Raw genomic sequence first — 22,545 nt, forward strand, 5'->3', positions numbered from 1 at the left:
TATTTCCTCTCTGTTCTTCTGGCCAGTGTAGCCTATGGTTGAGCAGAGTGTCTCTATCAGACTTGGGTAATTTCTGCACCTAGGACATGGTAAAAAGAAGGGGAGTATGATTGGAGTAGGTTGGGCAGGTACTTTATGTCTACAGGAGGGCAACCTACCTGGAGTTCTGCTTGCTAAATGGTCATGGTCCCTGGTCTAGCAGGTCCTCTTCATGGGAGTCAGGAAGTGGGGCATAGTGACTAGAAGAGGAAAGTGGACTTGAGATAGGGTTTGTAGTAACCCACAAGGTGGTCAATGTCAGTGAGTGGGTGGCCTACCTGGAGTTATGTTGTCTGGTATGGCCACTGACAGAGCCAGAACTTCAGCCCAAGTTAGGTGGCAGGGGATGTGGGCAGGCACACACAGACAAAAAGGGAGTCTAAGGTCCTAGAAACAAACTTCCAGCAACAGGCACAGGTCACATCATTTTTGGATTAATTCTTCTACTACAAAATATTAATATTTTACATATACAATGTAAAAATATCATATCTCTAATATTTAATTCAGTCTTTAGAAAATTCGGGCATTTTTATTAAGTAGCCATCTAAACTTCCAGAAGTTCAACTGTAATTTCAATAGGTTTGAACAGTTCAATCTCATTTCCTTTCTATTCCTTTGGCTAGAAACCTGCTAGTTGGTTTGTGTTATTTCATTTTCAAGAATTTGGGCTAAATCAACCATGTTTGCAATGGTAAACAAAGTATTTTAATTAATGAGCTACTTAATATGATTTACTAATTTTTTCTTTTCAGGATGAAAAATATGAAATAAATGTTGGGAAAATTGAAAACATCCTATCAGAAAATCAAATAATGAAAGTAATCTTTAAGACAGTGAAAGCTGATAAATTTTAAATCCATCATTTTTCATAATAAAAATGAATATATCAAATTATCAAAATAGTAGGTTGAAAAACATCAACATTTATTTATAACCCAAACGCTATGACTCATATATACAAAATAAACAATACACAAAAACCCAACCTTCTTAAAATATTTATACAGATGATTCTAATGAAGTCTCCAAATAATGATGGAGATAAGAGTCCAACTGGCTATCTTTTCTCACATGCAAAGCTTCCAATATTCAGACTTGGTTTTATTTCATTGATTTGTTGGCCAAAGGAGTTCCTATGCAAGCCATAAAACATCTGAGTCTATTTCCAAAACAATAATTTGCTCTACACACACTGACAGCAAGGCTCCATTTCTGAAGACAACACCCAGACAACTCGTTGAACAAGGAGGGGTGAGCTGTTGATTACAGAGAACTTTCACTCCTGTGTTCTAGTTCCTTTAGAATGGAAAGATACTCTTCAGCTACTAAAATAGAAACGTAAACTCCAATCCAGCCACAAATCCTGTGATTTACAATGCTGCCCTGCCTGCAAAACATGCTAAGGAAAAAGTGGCACAAAGCTTGTGCGAGTAACCAACCGGTATCTATCTGATTTGAACTAAGGCTCTCTCAATAAGATGGAACACAATAATACCCTCTACTGCTTGGGTGACCAAGAACAAGAAACTAGCTATCCCATAGGCCCTGGGTAAAACCAAATACTAATGATATATATATATATATATATATATATATATATATATATAGAGAGAGAGAGAGAGAGAGAGAGAAAGAGAGAGAGATGATAAAATGAGTCTTGATGATATTATGCTATACTCCTATATCAGTAGATCAGTGTCTTATTCCAACAACTACAGAGACGTATCTTCTTTTAGCAGATAGGAGCAAATGCAGAGACCTACTACCAGACATTTTACACACACATATGTGCGCGCACACACAGCAAAGAATTAAAGCTATATCATAAATTAGTAAATACACACTATTTTTTCTAGTAGGATTCTCCTAAGTTAAGAAATTTTATTATAAGCCAAAAATCCACATTCTACTAAAATGAGGTATCTGCTTTTATATATTTATGTTTTGTGAGAAAGCATAGTATAAAGCTACTAGGAATTGGGGAAGTCTTCTATGATAATTTTAATTACTTATATAATAACAATGTAAGTTTTAGAGTTGGAAAAGCACAATTTGACAGCATTTTTTACAAATAATTAATTTGTTTAAAGTATGACTTAAAAGATTTTAATGGATTCAGAGATTATGTAACCATCACCACTACCCACTTTAGAACACTATCCTCCTCCCCCTCCCCAAAAAAACATACTCAAAGCCAGGGAAATGGCTCAATATTAAAACATTTCTGGCCACAAAAGTCTGCTTACCCCAATTCATATTCCTGGAAGTTAACTATAAATAGTCCATAGTTCCTCCTGTCTGTAACCCCAGCCTTCCAGTGGCAGAATGGAAGGTAGAAACAGAAGGATCCCAAGGAACTTATAAGCCAGCTAGCCCAGAGTACACAGTCAGTTAGCTTTTCTAAGGCTTCAAACAATGAAGGATACCCTGTGTCAAACAAGTAAAAGGACAAGAATAGACCCACCTTTATTTACAAATACAAATGTGTACATTGCAAGCATGTACATCCACAAAAATAATAAAAATGTCGTAATAATTTTCTATGAGCAGCCATTGCCTATTCCCCATCCCTATTCTTTTTTTTTTCCTAGCCATGGTAACCACTATTTTCACTCTGTACAGATTTTTTTTTTAATCTAGTACCTTACTTCTTCAACTAGACCCTGAAGAGTACTTCAGTAAATTCTCCATCTGCATATAAACAGTTTTGCTAGGTTTAGTTGTGCTGAAGCAAATCATTTCACATCTTGATCCATCTTTTAAATCTCTCTGATCCTTTAATATTAAATCACAATCTCCAGTAACTCCAAGAACAGATCTTCTTGGGCTTTTTTCCAAATAGAATCAGTTTGATAGTAGGTGAAAGAGTTACAATGAATGAGTCAGCTGAAACACTATGAATCATGATGGAGCAGCATGCTTATAAATGGTCTAGAAAGAAAGACCCAAAGCCACAGCATGTACCTCAGGCTTTCTCAATGTCACCAGGACTGTTAACTTTTCACAGCAGAACCTGGAAAGAATAGGTAGTTAAAGTTATGACATGTAACTTTTTTCAAAAAGAATGGAGGTCTGGAGGATCCAATTTAGTTCACCTTAACTCTGCAACTAAGATTCATATACAAGCCCTAGCCATAATGTTAAAATTTAAAATAAGTGCTGGAGAGATGGCTCATCAGCTAAAGCACTGGATGGTCTTCCAGAGGTGTTGAGTTCAATTCTCAGCAACCACATGGTGGCTTCCATCCAGCTGTAATTAGAGCTAATGCCTGCCTGCTAATATACATAAAATAAGTAAATCTTTTTTAAAAGATTTAAAATGAAAAGTACTTATAAAACCGAATTATTACTGGTGCATAGATGAAATAATGAATGGGTGTAAAAGAAAAAAAATAAGTTTAGAATATATAGATGCTTAGGCTATTCTTCATATCATGAGTACACCAAAATGTTGGATGGAAAATATAGAAAAAAATTAATGAAATAAACTGCTTCTAAGCAGTTATCCATACTTTACTATCCTTTGCAGCAAGGGAGTCTCGGCATATCAGAGATATCATAAAATAAATTCACAAACATAAAGTTTAATGAGAAATCAAATAACATAAACCAATCTCATAAAAAGAAATGAAATGAAATTAAAAGAATGAAAAACCACAACTTTAATAGTCTTGGTTGTTTGCCAGTTCACAAGCTACGATAAAAAAAAATCACCATTATTAATGGATATGGTGTGGAAATGTGTGGAGGATGGATTGACTGGATTTTTTTTTGGGGGGGGTTGAATATGCAGTTTATAAGGGAACTTTATATCACAAGCATTGTAATATAGGATGGCTATGATTTTCAGTTATTTTCCATAGTAACGTTCATTACTAAAAACAAAATTCTCTGTGGTGATAATATAGTTCCTGAATGAAAGACTAAGTCACAGAAACAAAGCAGTATCTGGAACTTCAAACTAGTATTCCAGGCTGGAGTCTTTTCTCAACTGATTGCTCGGGATAACGTCTTCATGGCTGCCCCTCCTTTTGGCCATATCTTTCCTCATGCAGACTCAAGTGCTCATAGTAACAATCAATACTAACAAACAATGGTTAGAAAGATAATAAAAAATTGCTTAAAGAAGTATTCAAAGAAATAAAATGTACCACAAGATCTAAACAGACATAAAAGTGCTTCAAATAAAAATTGTATTTTTAAATAGTTTTTCAGTATTGGCTGAGCCAATGGTGACTCTGTTAGGTACTGTTTCATTTTATAAGACATCTTAACTGGAAATATGTTAAAAATAAAATATATGTATACTTTCTAGTATATTTATACAGAAATAAAAGTTATTGTTGTAGCTAGGATCCAAATTTCCCCTCAAAGTAAATGTGTTGGCATCTTAATCAACTATGAAGCAGTAAATAGAGGAAGTTATTAGCTCATGAAGCCTCTGAGCTTATTCATAAATTGACTCACTAAAAGACACATTCTTCAACTTTCTATGAGGATGTAGTGGAAACTTTAACAAAGCAGCAGAGAAAGCAGGTCCCCAGGTAACTGTCTTCATATTCTTTCTCTCTTTCTTCCTCTCTCCTTTCTTCCCTCCTTCCTGAATACCCTGAGGTAACCAGCTGTACTCATATTTTCCACAGTAATGCTCTACTTTAACACATGTCCAAAATGGATGGAGCCAAAAGTCCATGAAATGAAACCTTTAAAACTATAATCCAAAATAAATGTGGATGTGGAAACCTTTATTGGATGGTCTATATGTCTCACCATGATAGACTGCTGTGATGTCAAGAAAGTCCCTCTCTGGTAATCAAGAAAAGATAACTGCAGTTTTAAAATCTTGAAAATTAAAAAAAAAAAGTTATTTAAAAAGCAACCAAAAAATCCAGGTTTTCGATTAACACTCTATTAATATGATATGTGAACCTGTACATACATGTAAAAATGAAAATTAATAATGAACATTCTATCAAGGCCCAGACCTTCCAATCACCCAGGTTCTGATCCCTACAGAGAATTGTTTCTAGCATTTTTAAAAATAGTTGTATGTGTGTGACTTGTAAGTGTATGTGCATATATGTATATAGGTGTTTGTGGAGACCCAAAGGCTTTGGAGCTAGAGTTCCCACTATGTAAGGCCTGGCATAGGTGCTGGGATCCAATCTCTACTCTTCGTGATAGAAATGTTCTCCAAGCCTTGCTTCCAGTATGTTGAGCTAGTATTCTGACATTGACTTGTATGCATCTAGATAATGAAGAGGCATTTATTAGTTTATTAATATATTACATTTCAGTTTAGTTTCATTTTATACCAGAATTTATAGCATTTATTCCTCTCATCTTCACAATAGATTTATGTTTATATTTCTGTTATACCTTAACAAATTATGACTAATTTTATTGCTTAACAACTGAAGCTATCCTTTAATCATTGACTGAGTATGGCAAACATTTGATAATTGGTTAGTGTTTTCTTAAGGTCTCGTGGTAACCCTGGGTAAGCTTAGGCTTCTCTCTGAAGGCTATTAGGGAGAATAAAGTTCCAGCTCCTTCAATGACACTGAAGTTGTGGTCACTGATAAGTGAATATTAGCCCAAAAGTTCAGAATACCCACAATACAATTCACAGACCATAAAGTTTAAGAAGATGGAAGATCAAATAAGAAGAATAACAAGAACAAGAATAGCAAGAACAAGAAGGAGGACTAAAATGTGGATGCATCAATCCTACTTAGAAGAAGGAACAAAATAATCAGAAGAGGTAAAGTGAGGGAGGAACCTGTAGAGGGATAAAGGAAGGAGTAAAAAGGGGGCAGGATCAGTTATGGGAAGAGAGAGGAGAGAAGTCCAGAAGACCAGGAGAATAAGTAGAAATAAATAGCAGTGGGGAGTAGGGAACTTGGGGATCCACTAGAAAGTCACAGACACCAGGAATCTGATAGGCTCCAAGGAACCAATGGGATGACTTCAGCCTAAATACCCAACAATGGTCAGATAGAACCTGTAGAGACCACCACCTCCAGTAGAAAGGCATGACCTCTAGTTGAGGGGTGAGGCTACTCACCCATCTCAATTTTTTTTTTTGATTTTTAGCAAAAAAAAAAAAATAATTTCATTCTTTATTAAAATCATAGCTTAGTGGGTTTTAGTTAAAATTTTGCTATATGAATTGGAAAATTGTTTAGGAGTGCCATTTTCTATGTTGAAAACTTTCCCATAAAACATAATTAGAACATTGATTAAAATAAGATTGTTATTGAAGCAAATACTAATAAATTTCTTCTATTCTTTACATGAATTCTTTTACTCATCCATCAAATACAAACGGACTATTTACTATTACCAGTACATTATAACTCCTATATACACAATGGATCATGACTCTGGTCCACTACCCTACACAGATAATATTTTGGTCAAGGAAAAATAGGACACAGGTTCACTCCTGGTAGACAGAAGAGTCTGCTTTGCCGCCAACAATAAAGACATGTTTGAAAAGTTTCGCTGAAAGAATAATAGTTTGATTAACAGTTCCTCTTTGATAAAAGACAAGGTCATTGCAATCAGCTAAGAGGACTTAAAGTACATGTCATATTTTAGACTCCTGAGTGACAGGTTTGAACTTGAACTGATAAAATGAGATCAGAGATTCAAGGTCCCGGGACTTATTTTTCACATGATTTAGCTATGGGATTGATACACCCAAAGCATGTTCCCCAGAAGAAAATTTAATTTCAAAACCATGAGGCATAGTAATTGGTCCATAGAAGAAAAATATGTATATATTTGAATTTTTGGAAGTTTTCAAGAGGCCAAGTTCTTTCAACTCCTTGTAATCCTCTTGCATTCATAATCTGTCAGACTAAAATGTAGGAGTCCAGGAGGAAATTAACACCACAGAGGACAGCTAGATAAACATTGATATCTTACCACAGTGTCTAAATGACATGTTCACATGTATTCATATTGATTTCATGAATAATTTGTAGTAGCCTGTGTGTTTATGCTCTCAAAGGACTTTTCTCTTTTTATTAGATATTTTCTATATATACATTGCAAATGCATCCCAAACCTTCCCTATACCCTCCCCTGGCCCTGCTCCCCTACACACCCACTCCCACTTTTTGGCCCTGGCATTACCCTGTACTGGGGCATATAAAGTTTGCAATCCCAAGCGGCCTCTCTTCCCAGTGATGGCCAACTAGGCCATCTTCTGCTACATATGCAGCTAGAAACACAAGCCCTGGGGGGTACTGGTTAGTTTATATTGTTGTTCCACCTATAGGGTTGCAGACCCCTTCAGCTCCTTGGGTGCTTCTCTAGCTTCTCCATTGGGGCCCTGTGTTCCACCTTATACATGACTGTGAGCATACACTTCTGTATTTGCCAGGCACTGGTATAGCCTCATAATGGGTTATTTGAATTTCTGGAGTCCAGCTTCTTGACCTCTTTGTATATATTGGATATTAGTCCCCTATCAGATTTAGGATTGGTAAAAATACTTTCACAATCTGTTGGTGGCCTTTTTGTCTTATTGGCAGTGTCTTTTGCGTTACAGAAGCTTTGCAATTTTATGATGTCCCATTTGTCAATTCTTGATCTTACAGCAGAAGCCATTGCTGTTCTGTTTAGGAATTTTTCCCCTTTGCCCATATCTTCGAGGCTTTCCCCCACTTTTTTCTCTATTAATTTCAGTGTCTCTGGTTTTATGTGAAGGTCTTTGATCCACTTAGACTTGAGCTTTGTACAAGGAGATTAGAATGTATCAATTTGCATTCTTCTACATGATAACCACCAGTTGTGCCAGCACCATTTGTTGAAAATGCTCTCTTATCTCAAAATTTTTAACCCAGAATTTTTCCTGTCTAAAGGAGACACAGAAACCAAAAATGGAACAGAGACTGAAAGAAAGGGCATCCAGAGACTGCACCACCTAGAGGTCCATCCCATCTGCAGAAACCAAAGCCTGGCACTACTCCTGACACCTAGAAGTGCTTGCTGGCAGGAGCCTGGTATAGTTGTCCCCTGAGAGGCTCTTTCTTCCAGCATCTAACTAATACAGATGCACATACTCACATCCAACCATTAGACTGACCCCAAGGACTCCAATGGAAGAGTTAGGGGAAGAACTGAAGGAGATGAAGGGGATTGCAACCCCATAGGAAGAAAAACAATACAAACTAATGGGACCACCCAGATCTCCCAGGGACTGAAACACCAACCAAAAAATATACATGGATGGGTCAAGGGCTCCACCTACATATGTAGCAGATTATTGCATTATCTTGCATTAATGGGAGGGGATGCCCTTGGTCCTTTGGGGTGTTGATGCCCCAGCCTAGGGAAATGCTAGAATGGTGAGAAGGAAGTGAGTGGGTGGGTAGGGGAGTAACCTCTTAGAAGAAACGGGCAGGGGATGGGATGGGAAGTTGTGGAGGAGAGACCAGGAAGGGAGGGAACATTTCAAATATAAATAAATAAAATAACAAAAAAAAAAAGAAAAGAAAATTAAATTCGGGTCAAGGTGGCTGGAATCTAAATTTTTCATTTACTTATGGATGTCAATTTATGGTTACTATTTACCCACAAACACTTCTTTTCTATGCATGAAACTCCTCATATCTTGGAACCAGAGTCACAAATGTATGGACACACAGGTAAAAATGATTGTGATTTTGCCAGTCAGTCAGCTCCCCAGTACTTGGTGACTCAGAACCTACATAATATATTCCCATGTCCCACTTGTTCCATTGGCCACAATCTTGTACACCCTTTACTTAAACCCATGATCTCGTCATTTATATCAGGTCCAGCTGCAGAAACATCTTGGGTATAACCAACTAAGTTTTTTTCTTTGAGTACAATTTCACTCAGTACTGAAATTGATCTATGAAACCAGAAGAAAAAAATGCCTTTCCAACAGAGAATAGTAGGCCATGCATTAAGAAGTAACTATAGGGGTATGCCAGGGCCAAGAAGTGGGAGTGGGTGGGTAGGGAGCAGGGCGGGGGGAGGATATAGGGAACTTTCGGGATAGCATTTGAAATGTAAATAAAGAAAATCTCTAATAAAATAAAATAAAATAAAATAAAGAAGTAACTATAGTTACTCAGTCCCAAATTTGGAAAGAAAATGATGTAAATAGCAATCACCTTTCTATTATGTATCTAGTTTCTGGGTGTGTTAACTTGACCTCCTTGCTCAACTTTCAAAGCCATCTTCTTTGCCTCTCACTTCTACTTGTGTTCAAAAATACTGGTTCTATGTATTTCCTATAGCTTAGTATACTAATGACAATAAACTTCTGAAATTATGACTCATTAAGTAAAGGCCAATACTGTATACAGTTTTAAATTACCCAAAGAAATGATGATTGATAGTATTACCAGATGATGAAATCACTAAAGAAAGAGTGATTTCTAGATGACTTCACTATGTCAAGGATGGACAAGGCAGTAATATGATATGCTAGTCTGGGTTCTAAATAGAAATGCTTACTTTGGCTAGTGGTACACCATTAAAATACTCATGGCTATAAAATGCTATCCATTCAAAGGGAAAAGATACATCCTATAAGCACAAGACCTGCAAACACTAAAATTTAAAAAGTCATTTGTGAGTTCCAGGTCTTATTGCTTCTCCAGCAACACACATACTTCAGTGTAAAACATATGATGAAACTGTTTATAGAGTTTGCCATTCTAACCATTATGAGATGGATAACAGATTCCTTTAAAAATGGCAGTCAGGTCTTATAATTTTGAGCATGCAGTTAATTAAATGGTAACCATTTAAATATTAATATATGGGATTTTAAGATTAACAAACAAAGCAATGTCACTCCTCAGGTTGTGTATATAAATGCTGAAATAATGGTTTTGTTTTTCAAAACCTGATCTGCCTGTGTAGAACCCATGGAGTCATTGTTGGCTTCTATATGCCTCATTTATTTCTAGGAAAGAAATTCTTTTCAGTACTTTCATAGTATGAACTTATCTAATTTCACAAATATATTCAGTTGCCACTTTTTGTTAATAATTAAGGTTAAATTGTATAATAGATAGTATATTTAAAGCAAGATAATTTAGAGAATACCTCCTTTTGCTTTATGGTCATTTCATTTTTAATGAAGTGCTTTTTATGTTGCATTTCTTTGAGACAAGGTCTTGCTATGTTATCCAGGTTGATCTTGAAGATGTGATTCATACTCTTTGTATTTTAAGTAATAGCATTACATAAGGATATCACTATATTAAGGTTGCTTTGTATTCTATTTAAAAAGAAGGCCACATATCCTTAAATATTTTAGAATAAGTATATTAATAATTGCATGATATTTAGATTGTTTCTAGTGTTTCATTATAAATTAAGCTAAAAAGAAGAGTCTTATCCAGATGCCTGTGTTCCTTTCACTGTTGGACTCATTATTCTAATTACTGACCAAATATTGATGTTTAAAATGAGTTAGCTAACATGGCAATTTAATATTCAGAAAGGTTGCAATCTGTACTCCTGATACAAGTACAGAAGAAAATCCATTTTCTCACAGTCTTAAGCACAGGCTACCATCAGTTCTAGGACCTTTAACTTTGCTAAAGGGATGAAGAAAATGAGAGGAAATGGATAAACGGGCTTGATAAATTTGTGATGTATTAGTCTAGTTTTTAATTGCCTGTGACTTCCTCTGTGGTCTACATTTTTATTAAGCTCCTAATCTACATCATGTCTACTTTGGAGAAAATTCCTTCAAAACAATTCACTGTATTGTCAAAATCTATACACATAAAGTCTCAACACAGGACTTCCCCAAATGAGCCAATCAAGCATGATATTATAGGACATTGTAGGTTAAAATGGGGTCCTGCATCCAGCCCAGGGCTCAGACCTCTGGGAGAGATGACTGCACACTCCACCCTGTCATTCGGGCATCAAGCTGTGGGAAGTCATGGGACCCCGCTCCAGGGTTGGGGAAATGCAGTCTGAGGTCCCTGAAGACCTGCCAGAGTTGGCCTTGGACTCTCGGACACCACAGATGCCACTGGGAGGCAGTTCTGGGGTCCCCAGGCCCACATGGACATTGGTAGGACACTGCAAACGCCACTTCATGTCGAGGAAGAGCTGAGAATAGAGTGTGGACATGCAGGCAGCACTAGCTCAGAGCCTGGGCTGAGAGGAAAAGGGCAGGAGGAGAGAGCTCCAGCTGGGTCCTGAGGGAAGGAGAGTCCTTGTCTTGGTCAGTGGGTAGCTAGGCTTAGTTTGGCGGAAGCCATGGCTGGGAATGCTGGTGAGTTAATTGTGATCTTTGTTTGGTAATTACAAAGATGAGAAAATTGATTTTACAAATACTTTTATGAGTTCTGATTTTATAGCTCAACACTTTTTAAATATTTTTTTTATTTTTTTAAATATAATACAATTATATCATTTCTATTTCCATTTCCTTCCTTGTAAACCCTCTGATATTCTGTTCTTTGCACTCGTTCAAATTCATGACCTTTATAGCATCAATTTTTATAACATGTATATATACAGGCTAGTATATGCATTTCTTATGAAGTGTAGGTCCCAGCTATGTATATTTGTTAATGAATTTTAGTTGACATTTAATTTTTGTCAACTTCTATTTTTTTATTCACTTTATATCCCAATATCTGGCTCTCTCCTCCCATTATCCATTCACAAAGAACCTCTCCCATTCCCCCATCCCCTTCTTCTTTTAGAAGGAAGATCCTCCTTTAGGTATCACCCTATAACATCCACATCCAACCCCAAGTACATCAGGTTGTAACAGGACTAGGCACTTCCTTTCCAACTGAGACCAGACAAGGCTGCCCATTTAGGGTTACAGGATCCACAGACAGATAGGCAACAGATTCAGGAAGAGCTCCCACTCCTGTTGTTGGGCATCAAGCTGTCATCTACTACATATGTGCAAGGGGACTAGATCCAGCCCAATGGTGATTCAGTCTCTGGGAGCTTGCAAAAGTCCAGGTTAGTTGATTCTGTTGGTTTTCCTATGGAGTCCCTGTCCTCTTTGGGCCCTCAATCCTTCCCCCAACACTTCCACCAAACTCCCTGAACCCCATCTAATGTTTGCCTGCAGGTATATGCATCTCTTTCCATTGACCGCTGGATGGAGACTCTCTGAAAATAGTTATGCTAGATTCTTATCTACAAGCATAACAGAGCATCATTAATAGTGTCAGGGATGGATCTCAATTTGGGACAATCATTACTTGACCATTTTCTCCATCTCTTCTCTATCTCTGTCCCTGCACATCTCATAGATTGTACACATTTTAGGTCAAAGGTTTTGTGGGTAGGATGTTGTCCTTATTCCACCCACTTGGAGTCCTGCCCAGTTAGAGAGAGCAGCCACTTCAGATCCATATCCCACATTGCTAGAATTCTCAGCTAGAGTCACCCTCATATACCCCTGGGGCCTCAGTCAAAATACCAAATGCACAAAGCAAAGAAAGAATATTAAAAGCCATAACAGATAAAAGTCAAGTAACATATAGAGGCAGACCTAACAGAATCACACCAGACTTTGAAACAAAGACTCTAAAAACTACAAGATACTTGACAGATGTCAGGCTTTTATACCCAGCAAAATTCTCAATTAACACAGATGGAGAAACCAAGATATTCATGACAAAGCCAAATTTACATAATATATTTCCAGAGGTTCAGACCTACAAAGGATAATAGATGGAAAGCTACAACACAAGGAGGGAAACTATACCCAAGAAAAAGGAAGAAAGTAATCTCTCAACAAACCAAAAAAAAAAAAAAAAAAATTTAAAAGATACCCACACAAGCATAATTGCACCTCTAACAACTAAAATAACAGGACAATAACTTTCCTTAGTATCTCTTATCATTAATGGACTCAAATCCCCCAATTTAAAGGCATAAAATAATAGACTGGATATGCAAACAGGACCCAGGGGGACTGAATGATCTTTGGCCACCAGCAGATAAGGAAAGCCTTTGCTACCTCATTCCCTAAGGACCAATCAGTTTAAAAGTCACACTGTTCTGCCAATCACATTGTGCCTATTGGCTACTGCTCTATAACTATATAAAAACTGGCCAAATGGGCTGCCTGGGGTTGTCACCTCTCCTTTGTGTGCAGCTTGACTCCAAGGAACTGGAGCAATTAACTCCTATTGCTTTTGCATCGATCTTGAGCTCCATGTGGTCCACTCAGGGGGTCCCTGGTAGATAAAGCTCATCAGGCTCTTATACAACAATATACTCAAACCTTTACCCAAATTAGCTAAAAGGCAGAGAGAGAATACCTAAATTAATAAAATCAGAAACAAAAGGAGGCTGTAAGGACAGCAAAGAAAATCAAACAAATCATAAGGTTATACTTTAAAACCTGTACTCCACAAAATTAGAAAATCTAAAAAAAAATAGATAATTTTCTCAATAGTTACTAATTACCAAAGTTAAATCAGGATCAATAAAAAAATTAAGTAGACCTATAAACCCAAGTAAAATAGAAACAGTCATTAAAACAACAAACAAACAAAAGGCTATGGCCAGTTTTAGGGTAGAATTCTACCAGACTTTCAAAGAATAATTAATGCCAATACTCCTTAAATAATTCCACAAAATAGAAACAGAATGAACGTTGCCTAAATTGTTCTTATCAGACCACAGTTATCCTAATACTCAAATACAGACTCAGCAAAGAAAGTAGTGGCAGTCTATTTTTTTTTAATGAACTTATGTGGAAAAATACTCAGTAAAAACTGGCAAACCAAATGCAAGAACACAACAAAAAGATTATCCTCCATGATCAAGAAAGCTGCATGCCAGAAGCACAGGAATGGGTCAACATACAAATATCAATAAATGTAATCTACCATATAAATAAACTGATAGAAATTAAACAAATCATCTTTTTATTAGATGCTGAAAAAGCATTTGACAAAATCCAACACACCTTCATAATAAAAGTATTGGATATATTGGGTATACAAGGACTGATCCATGGCTCTTGTTACATATGTAGCAGAGGACCGCCTTATTTGAGAGGGGAGGTGCTTGGTCCTGTGGAGGATGATGCCCTAGAGAAGGAGGAAGCTAGAGGGGTGGGGCAGGAATGGATGGGTGGGTGGGGGAGCACCCTTTTAGAAGCAAAGGGGAGAGGAGATGGGGTTAAGGGTTTGTCAAGGGGAAACTGGGAAGTGGGACAACATTTGAAATGTAAATAAATAAAATAATTAATTTTAAAAAAATTAAATCACCCAAAAAGAAAGAAAGAAAGCAAAGAGGGGAGAGAGAGAGAGAGAGAGAGAGAGAGAGAGAGAGAGAGAGAACATAGGGGTCCTAAGGTATACTGGACAGATAAAGCAAAATGCAAAGTTTATGAAAGTCAGAACTGTGAGATCAGTGAGAAGACAAGCATAGAAATAACATGTGTATGTGTGATTTTGTTTAGGGAAGAATCTGCAGACAATGTCTATGGTTTAGGGACCAGAGCTTGCCACATGTGTACATGCTATAGTAGTGTGAACAAACACTTCTTAGAAGATGCATCTGACTATGGACAAAAACTCCTAAAGAAACCTGTCTTCAGAGACTCATTGGCTGATTAGAATTTCAGTACTGTGGAGAAACTGGAAAGTTGCAAGCTCAGAGGCTAGTTATCTTCCCTTGGGCTAAGTTCTGCCCCTTGAAAACAGTCATCCTTCTCACTCTGTGTGGAACTAATAGATAGAAACATTTTAGAATCTTTTGATTTAGCAGGTAACTCACTTTACCAACCCCAAATCTAATGATATCATCAGGCAGCAGCATTTTGAACCTATCCAAAAGCTCTGTAATCTCCATGATTCTGTTTCTAAATATTCACCAATCTATTTCTAAATTGCCTTAATTTATGACTTTCCTTGTTCTGTAAGTGTTCATACAACACATTCGCACTGGAACATGGATTTTGGAGTAACATAAATCTGTGCTCCTGAGCCATGGTCAATCAAACTGGCTTCAGAACAAACTCTCTTATTCCTTTTAAGATAAGAGCTGTGCATTTTTGCATCAATAGTTGCTATAGGGCACAAAAAGGGAAGAGAGAAAAAGAACATGTTTTTCTGTTCAGCTTATGGATGGCTGTTACTAGACATAATCCTCTCTCCTAGGCAACCATTAGTGGTGGTCAGCAGGGCAGAAAGAACAACAATCTAGAAAAATGAGTTCTTTAATTCTGGAAACTTAATTTCTTTACTTTGGAGACTTGTTGTTGTTAAACTCAGGTGAGAGAACATTATGAAATGACAGGGTTTGAGGTAAGGAATCTTCTAGGGAACAAGGTTTTATTAAAAGTGGGAGACAATCTTTATTCACTTGAAATTATGCCTATTGTTTTAGCGAATTTACTAATATTCTTCAGGCCATTTGTTTTCCTGGTTCAGTACCCTTTATTAAAAGGGATATATTAAAATATACTTGTGATTTAAAATGTATATCTCATTTCTGTATTAACTGAGAAAACAGAAAACAAAACTTGTATTGCTTTCCAGCAGTTGTTTGATTAGGGGCATATTCACTGCCAGTGTACTTATAATACACTCGTCCATCATGAAAGATTCAACCAGAACAGGGGTAAGTGTCTTGGTAAGGGTGAGTCACAATTAGGTAGAAGCTTCTTAAAGTTGAAGTGATTCCTCAGAACCAAATTGTTTTGTCACCAATGAATGGCCCTGCCTCTACTTTTTATGTACAAGCTTTTGGGTTTTGTTGCTGTTTTTGGAGAAAGTGTGTCACTGTGTATCTCTGGCTTGCTTAAAACTGACTGAAATCAGGCTGGACTCACGTTCAAAGGAATTCATCTGCCTCTGCCACTCATATGTTGGCATTAAAACCATGGGTCACTATAATGAACCTATACCATTTTAAAATTATTTTAATTTTAAGCGAATGAGAGTATTTTCTGCATGTATTTCTATACAACACATATGTGCCTAGTACATACAAAGGCCAAAATAGGTTTTCTGATTCCCTGGAGCTAGAGTTACAGACAGTTAGGAGCTGCCATATAGTGCTGGAATCCAACCTGTGTCCTCTGGAAGAGCAATAAGGACTTCTAAACGTGTCATTTCTCCACCCTCTATACATAATTTTTAATACCCAATCTAATATGGGAAAAGAGGAGTGTCCTTTAGTGTGACAGACAATTCCAATTACCTGCCTAATACCTAACAAAATTAGAGTTCCTGACTCTTACCTGTCACAGAAACCATCCAGTGGCTCTGATGTTCATTTTGTGAATTCAGAGAATGAATTTTATGAACAATAGACAAGTGTGTTTCTAAACAAGTTTTATTATAGAAATATAAGTAAAAAGTCATGAGAAAGAAGGGAGATCTCAACTCCTGCAGGACAAGAACAGATTCCAGTAAAAGTATTATCATGGACAAGTCTAGGTAGGGAGTTATAGGGCTTATAGAATATGGAGAAATTCTAGGGTAGAATAGTAGCTCAGCGCAGGCAACCAACTCATACAGTGTCCAGGAGCTGCTCATTTCAGTAACATCCTAACATATACATCTTCAAGGCAGTAGTTTCAATTAGGTGATGGAAAAAAGTAGAAGAAAGACAATAAGCTACACCAGGATCTCAGTTTCTTTTTTATATTTATGGGCACTGAAGAAACGAGGACATGCTCATCTTCTGGCCAAGGACAAGAATGTCTGGAGGACCCTGACTTAAACAGCCTTACAGGTTTCATCTACTAGTCTTATGAATTCCATGTTGCTATCCATCTCTCAACTTTCCCTGAGACATGATTCATGCACCTATCAGAATAAATTAAAGCCTTTCAGGTGCCTTATTGATGAGACAAGAAGTGAGTTAATTTCCTGAAAGTATACAGTTCATGGTTATTGCTGCTACTGTGCCTTTATTCAAATTTCATCATTTCCTCCCAACTTCTACCAGGAGATAACACAGAAAATATAATTAATATCTGAATCCACGAGCAATATATCCATACAATATTTGTGCCTAATTGATTAACTGCACATAACCAGTATTTCTCATAAATTTTTATTTAAGTATTAAAACAAAGATTGGCTATTTGTGCCAGATGACAAAAATAGACACCTGAGTTTAGACCTCTTTATCCACATTGTCAATTAGTATCTAGGCTTTAAAAAGAAAATTGTGCTATATTCCAGAATTTTTTTTTATTTTTTCCAAGCATATCAAATTACATGAGCTGGGTAAGAAAAATAACAGACAGTTTCACTTTGGTGTTAAAAATAAATTTTCTTCTGTACATACTAATATGATAATACTTTCCAGGGAAGTAAAAGCAAAAAGGAATATAAACTCAAACATGACACAAATGGATCATAACTCTAAAAATGCCACAAAGAATAACTGGCTTAGTTAAAAATACATCTCTGACCAATCCTGCACCCCACATTTTCATTAAATTATTTCCATCCCATCAACTGAAAATTATAAAATTGAAGAAATTATATTTCAGTTATCCTGATCTTTGAAGAAGAAAAGAAAGTTACTTAAGTGAAATCCAAATTACTTTTCTGTCCTCTTTTGATCTGGCTGACACAGGTCTCCTCATTCTAGTTTAGAGATCAGACAGCCAACATCTCAAAATGTTAATCAAATAGCAGTGAGTCAAACGACTGAGTACAACTTAGTGCTACTAACAAATTTATTCAAATCTAATAAGATTGAAAGCAGGAACAAATTTAGGCAAAATAATCAGAACACAGAATAAAGAGGAAGAGAGAGAGACACAGAATTGCAAGGGCACCAAGCCATCACCTCGGTTATACACAAGATTTCTCTTCATTTTTCTTCACTAAGATATAATAAAGAAGTAGATATGAAAATGCTTTAAATGAAAAGCATTACCATAAATAAGGTCTTGTTATTTTATGCTCAGTTCTTTACCATCTTGCTGTCAATTTTTTAAATTAAACTAGCAATTTTTACAATATCCAACACTGTTTGCTTACTTCACCTTGTAAATATCAATAAATGAACCAGTGGGTGACTCATAAAGAAGAAATCACCACAAAATAATTGTGGTATACAAATTACAAACTTACAAAGTTCAAGTAGTGTTCAAAGACTCAAAATGGTATGAAGTACACTGGAGATGGCAAAAGTGAAGGAAGATACAGTACTGTATACTGGAAAATACTCATGATACTTGACAAGAGAAGAGGTGTTCACCCAGCAGATGAGTGACAGCAGATGTAGGAGGGGCCACCTAAAAGGATAGGTAGCTTTCTTTAAAAAGTGATGAAGCCCATTTTTATTAGCACTGCAAAGAGATCTAAGGGTAAAAACACTCTGACCTCCATACCTTTTACCATCCAAGTTATGGCTGACAAAACCCTATGGTCAAATGTATTTGGAAGTGAGTGAGACATGTGGACAGCATCATCAATGTGCTTTATACAGGTAGGTCCTCCTCTAAAACCAGAAATCAGTTTGGAGGATGGAAAGCAGGAGTTTACAGGCACAGCCTATATACACACAATGTCACTCTGAGTTACTGTGGAAGTCTGCACACATTTCTACCAACACCAAAATGAAAGCCACTGACAACTACAGAAATCTGAAATGGCAAAATGGATGTGTTAGAACCAAGACCTTGGCAATTTTGTCTTTAATGGCTTCCTTCTATTTAATAGCGATCAAGATAATTGTGTAACAGAGTACTAGAAAACACTGCAACAAATCCTATTCTCCTCTGAGACAGTTGTTATTGTCCTCGTTGTAAAGTAGGATTATTTATTTTCTATATGGTTAAACTTAAATAGCCAATGAAATTAAACTGTCATTGTATTTATTAAAACAGTATCTCTATGGAGTTGCAAACCCCTTCAGCTCCTTCGGTCCTTGCTCTAACTCCTCCATTAGTGTCCCTGTACTTAGTCCAATGTTTGGCTGGGTGTATCCACATCTGTATTGGTCAAATTCTGGCAAAGTCCCTCAGGGAACAGCTATTCCAGACTCCTGTCAGCAAGATTTTACTGGCATTAGTAATAGTGTGAGCTTGATGTCTGCGGATTGGATGGATCCCTAGGTAGGGCAGTCTCTGGATGGCCTTTCCTTCAGTCTCTGCTCCACTCTATCCCTGCATTTCATCTTGACAGGAGAAATTCTCCATGAATATTTTTGAGGTGGATGGGTGGCTTCATCCCTCAACGGAGACCATGTCTAGTCACTGGAAATGGTCTCTACAGGTTCTATCTCCCCATTTGGTGGGTATTTCAGCTAATGTCCTTTCTGTTGTGTCCTAGGAATTTCTTGGGTCCCTAGAATCTGGAGCTTTCTAGTGCCTAATCCCAGTTCTCACTCCCCTACTGATACACACCTCCTTTCAAAATCCTGACTCTCTGTATTTCTTCCCCATCTCCTCCCATAGATGAACCGGACCCCCTTTTTCTCTCTCCTTCCTCTCTCCTTCCCAGATCCCTCTCTCCCTCTACTTCCCAAGATTATTTTCTTCCACCTTCTGAGTAGGACTGTAATGTGGGGCTGTGGGTGTGGGGGAAAGAGGGGAGAGAACCCGTGTTCAACCAGAGCTCCAGTGCTCTGGGAGGGAAGTTGCAAAAGGACTGCCACACACTTTCCACATGGCCCCTGGTGGGTGTCTCGCTGTGGGAAGCCACTGAACCCAGCTCAGCAAGTGGTGGACAAGGGGCAGTCCTAGGCACCAGGTTCCCAGCCTAGGCACATCTGGGAACTTCCTAGATCAGACTAGCTTATGATTATTTCTATGGGGTTTTCTCTTGATTTTTAATTTATGTAAGATGACACTGTGCACTGTCGGCAGCACCATTCCCTGAGCAAGTGTTTTTGCATATGTACACTTTTTATCAATAGACTAAGAATAAACCGACAAACAAGCTAGTGAGCAGTATTTATTCATGTCTCTGCTTTAAGTTCCCTCTTGAGTTCAGGACTTGAGTTCCTTCAACGATGTATAGATCTGTGAACTGAAATAAATCATTTCTTTTCCCTGCATCGCTTAATGTCAGAATGTTTTAGCAGAGGAACTGAAAGGAAAGTAGAACAATGTTACAAGACAACATAATATATTGGATCTTGGCGAAAGCTACTGAATATTATGAGATAGCACCACATACTTACAGTGTATAACCTTGTAACTGATACCATAAGTAACTACTCAGGAGCCTATCACAATCTCCTACTTACTTCAGATGCTTTCAGGTCAGTAAGTCAAACTATTGAGTTGTGTAACTCTGAATTATCTGTATAGTATGAGTCTATTGATAAAAGCATGCACATGGATTGCTATAACAATGAATAAGTAATTTTACAAACACACAAGATTCGGGTACTAGCAGAATTTTCCAGAAAGATGGTATTGTGTGTCATTACATCTTCCACCTCTGAATAGAGTCAAACTTAAGTCACCTGCCCTACTGGCCACAGTTCCTTTAGGAAATGGTCTTGTATAAAGGTTCAACATGAGTCTATGCTTTCAGTAGTCTAAGAACTTAACAGTATTGAATCATATGTATATAAGTTAGAAAAATATTTGGCAGTACATCTATATAATAAATAGTTTGCAAACAGGACTACCAACATTTTTCATGATATCGTTAACATCAAAACTTCAATTCTAGCTGGGCATGGTGGTGCACGCCTTTAATCCCAGCACTTGGGAGGCAGGGGCAGGCAGATTTCTGAGTTTGAGGCCAGCCTGATCTACAGAGTGAGTTCCAGGTCAGCCAGGGCTACACAGAGAAACCCTGTCTCGAAAAAACAAAACAAAACAAAACAAAACCCTTCAATTCTATCCTCTCTAGTGCTAATCATATCTCAAGATTTTGGTGAATTGGTCCAGATAAATTAATTAGTGCCCTGCATCTTCTTCCCTTCTTAAGAAGACATAAACATATTTTTTTATCTTTTGTTACACTCCAGGCTTTATTCCCCTCCCGGTCCACCCTCTGACTGTTCAACATCACATAACTACTCCACACCCCCTGTCCTAATGATGTCCCCACAACCCCATAACCCACCAGACCTATAAACCCTCTGGGGCCTCCAGTCTCTTAAGGAATAGGTGAATCCTCTCTGACTGAACCTAAACATTGCAGTCCTCTGATGTATATGTGTTGAGGGCTTAATATCAGATGGTGTGTGCTGTCCAGAGCACTTGGCTATCAAATACTAAAGGTCACTTCTGAGAATATATATACATACTGGCAACATTATACACACTGAATAGGTAATATATATGTATGTATGTATATGTATGTATATATGTATATCTACATGTATATACATATATTTATACAAATATATAACAACAATAAAAGACAAGGGCAAAATTTGAAAGAGGGTAGTGAGCTATATATTGCAAGGTTTCAAGGGAAAAAGGAAGTGGGAAATTATGTAATTTCTTTATAATTTCAAAAATAAAATAAATAATTAAAAATGTATAATAATATATTTTACTAAGTTAAAGTCTCAAAACTTAAAACAACTATAAGACGTAAGCATACCTTTTTTTTTTAAAAAAAGGGAAACAGATAGTAATACATACTTAGAGATTCAAACAAAAAATAGGTTAAGGAAATAATAAGACAGAAAACAATCTAAACAGGAAAATTTTCTGTGCTGGACAATGTAGGTGATTAAAAATTCCAATACTTGGAGGAAGTGGCGCCGCCGCCGGCCTCGCCTGGCCTGGCTGAGGGGAGGCGGCGGGCGGGCGCGATGGCGGAGGCCGGGCCACAGGCGCCGCCGCCCCCGGGGACTCCAAGCCGGCACGAGAAGAGTCTGGGACTTCTCACCACCAAGTTCGTGTCGCTCTTGCAGGAAGCCAAGGACGGCGTGCTTGACCTCAAGCTGGCAGCCGACACTCTTGCCGTGCGCCAGAAACGGCGGATCTACGACATCACCAACGTGCTGGAAGGCATCGGTTTGATCGAGAAGAAATCCAAGAACAGCATCCAGTGGAAGGGCGTCGGGCCAGGTTGCAATACCCGGGAGATCGCTGACAAGCTGATTGAGCTCAAGGCAGAGATCGAGGAGCTGCAGCAACAGGAGCAAGAACTGGACCAGCACAAGGTGTGGGTGCAGCAGAGCATCCGGAATGTCACTGAGGACGTCCAGAACAGCTGCTTGGCCTACGTGACTCATGAAGACATCTGCAGATGCTTTGCTGGAGATACCCTCCTTGCCATCCGAGCGCCATCGGGCACCAGTCTAGAGGTGCCCATCCCAGAGGGTCTCAATGGCCAGAAGAAGTACCAGATTCACTTAAAGAGCATGAGTGGGCCTATCGAGGTGCTGCTAGTGAACAAGGAGGCCTGGAGTTCACCACCCGTGGCTGTGCCCGTCCCTCCCCCTGATGATCTACTCCAGAGTCCACCTGCTGTTTCTACACCTCCACCTCTGCCCAAGCCTGCCTTAGCTCAACCCCAAGAATCGTCTCCTCCAAGCAGCCCCCAGCTAAATACCCCC

General features: G+C 37.9%; 1 pseudogene across 1 annotated transcript; it reads left to right on the forward strand.

Annotated features, from left to right (window-relative positions):
• Nucleotides 1-21,740: 21,740 nt before the first annotated feature.
• LOC110302065 lies at nt 21,741-22,539 on the forward strand (annotated as a pseudogene). The gene has a single exon (XR_002378767.1). The product of XR_002378767.1 is annotated as a transcription factor E2F4 pseudogene (transcript).
• Nucleotides 22,540-22,545: the final 6 nt, after the last annotated feature.

This window comes from Mus caroli, chromosome 9 (assembly GCF_900094665.2).
Source record: "Mus caroli chromosome 9, CAROLI_EIJ_v1.1, whole genome shotgun sequence".
NCBI lineage: Eukaryota > Metazoa > Chordata > Mammalia > Rodentia > Muridae > Mus > Mus caroli.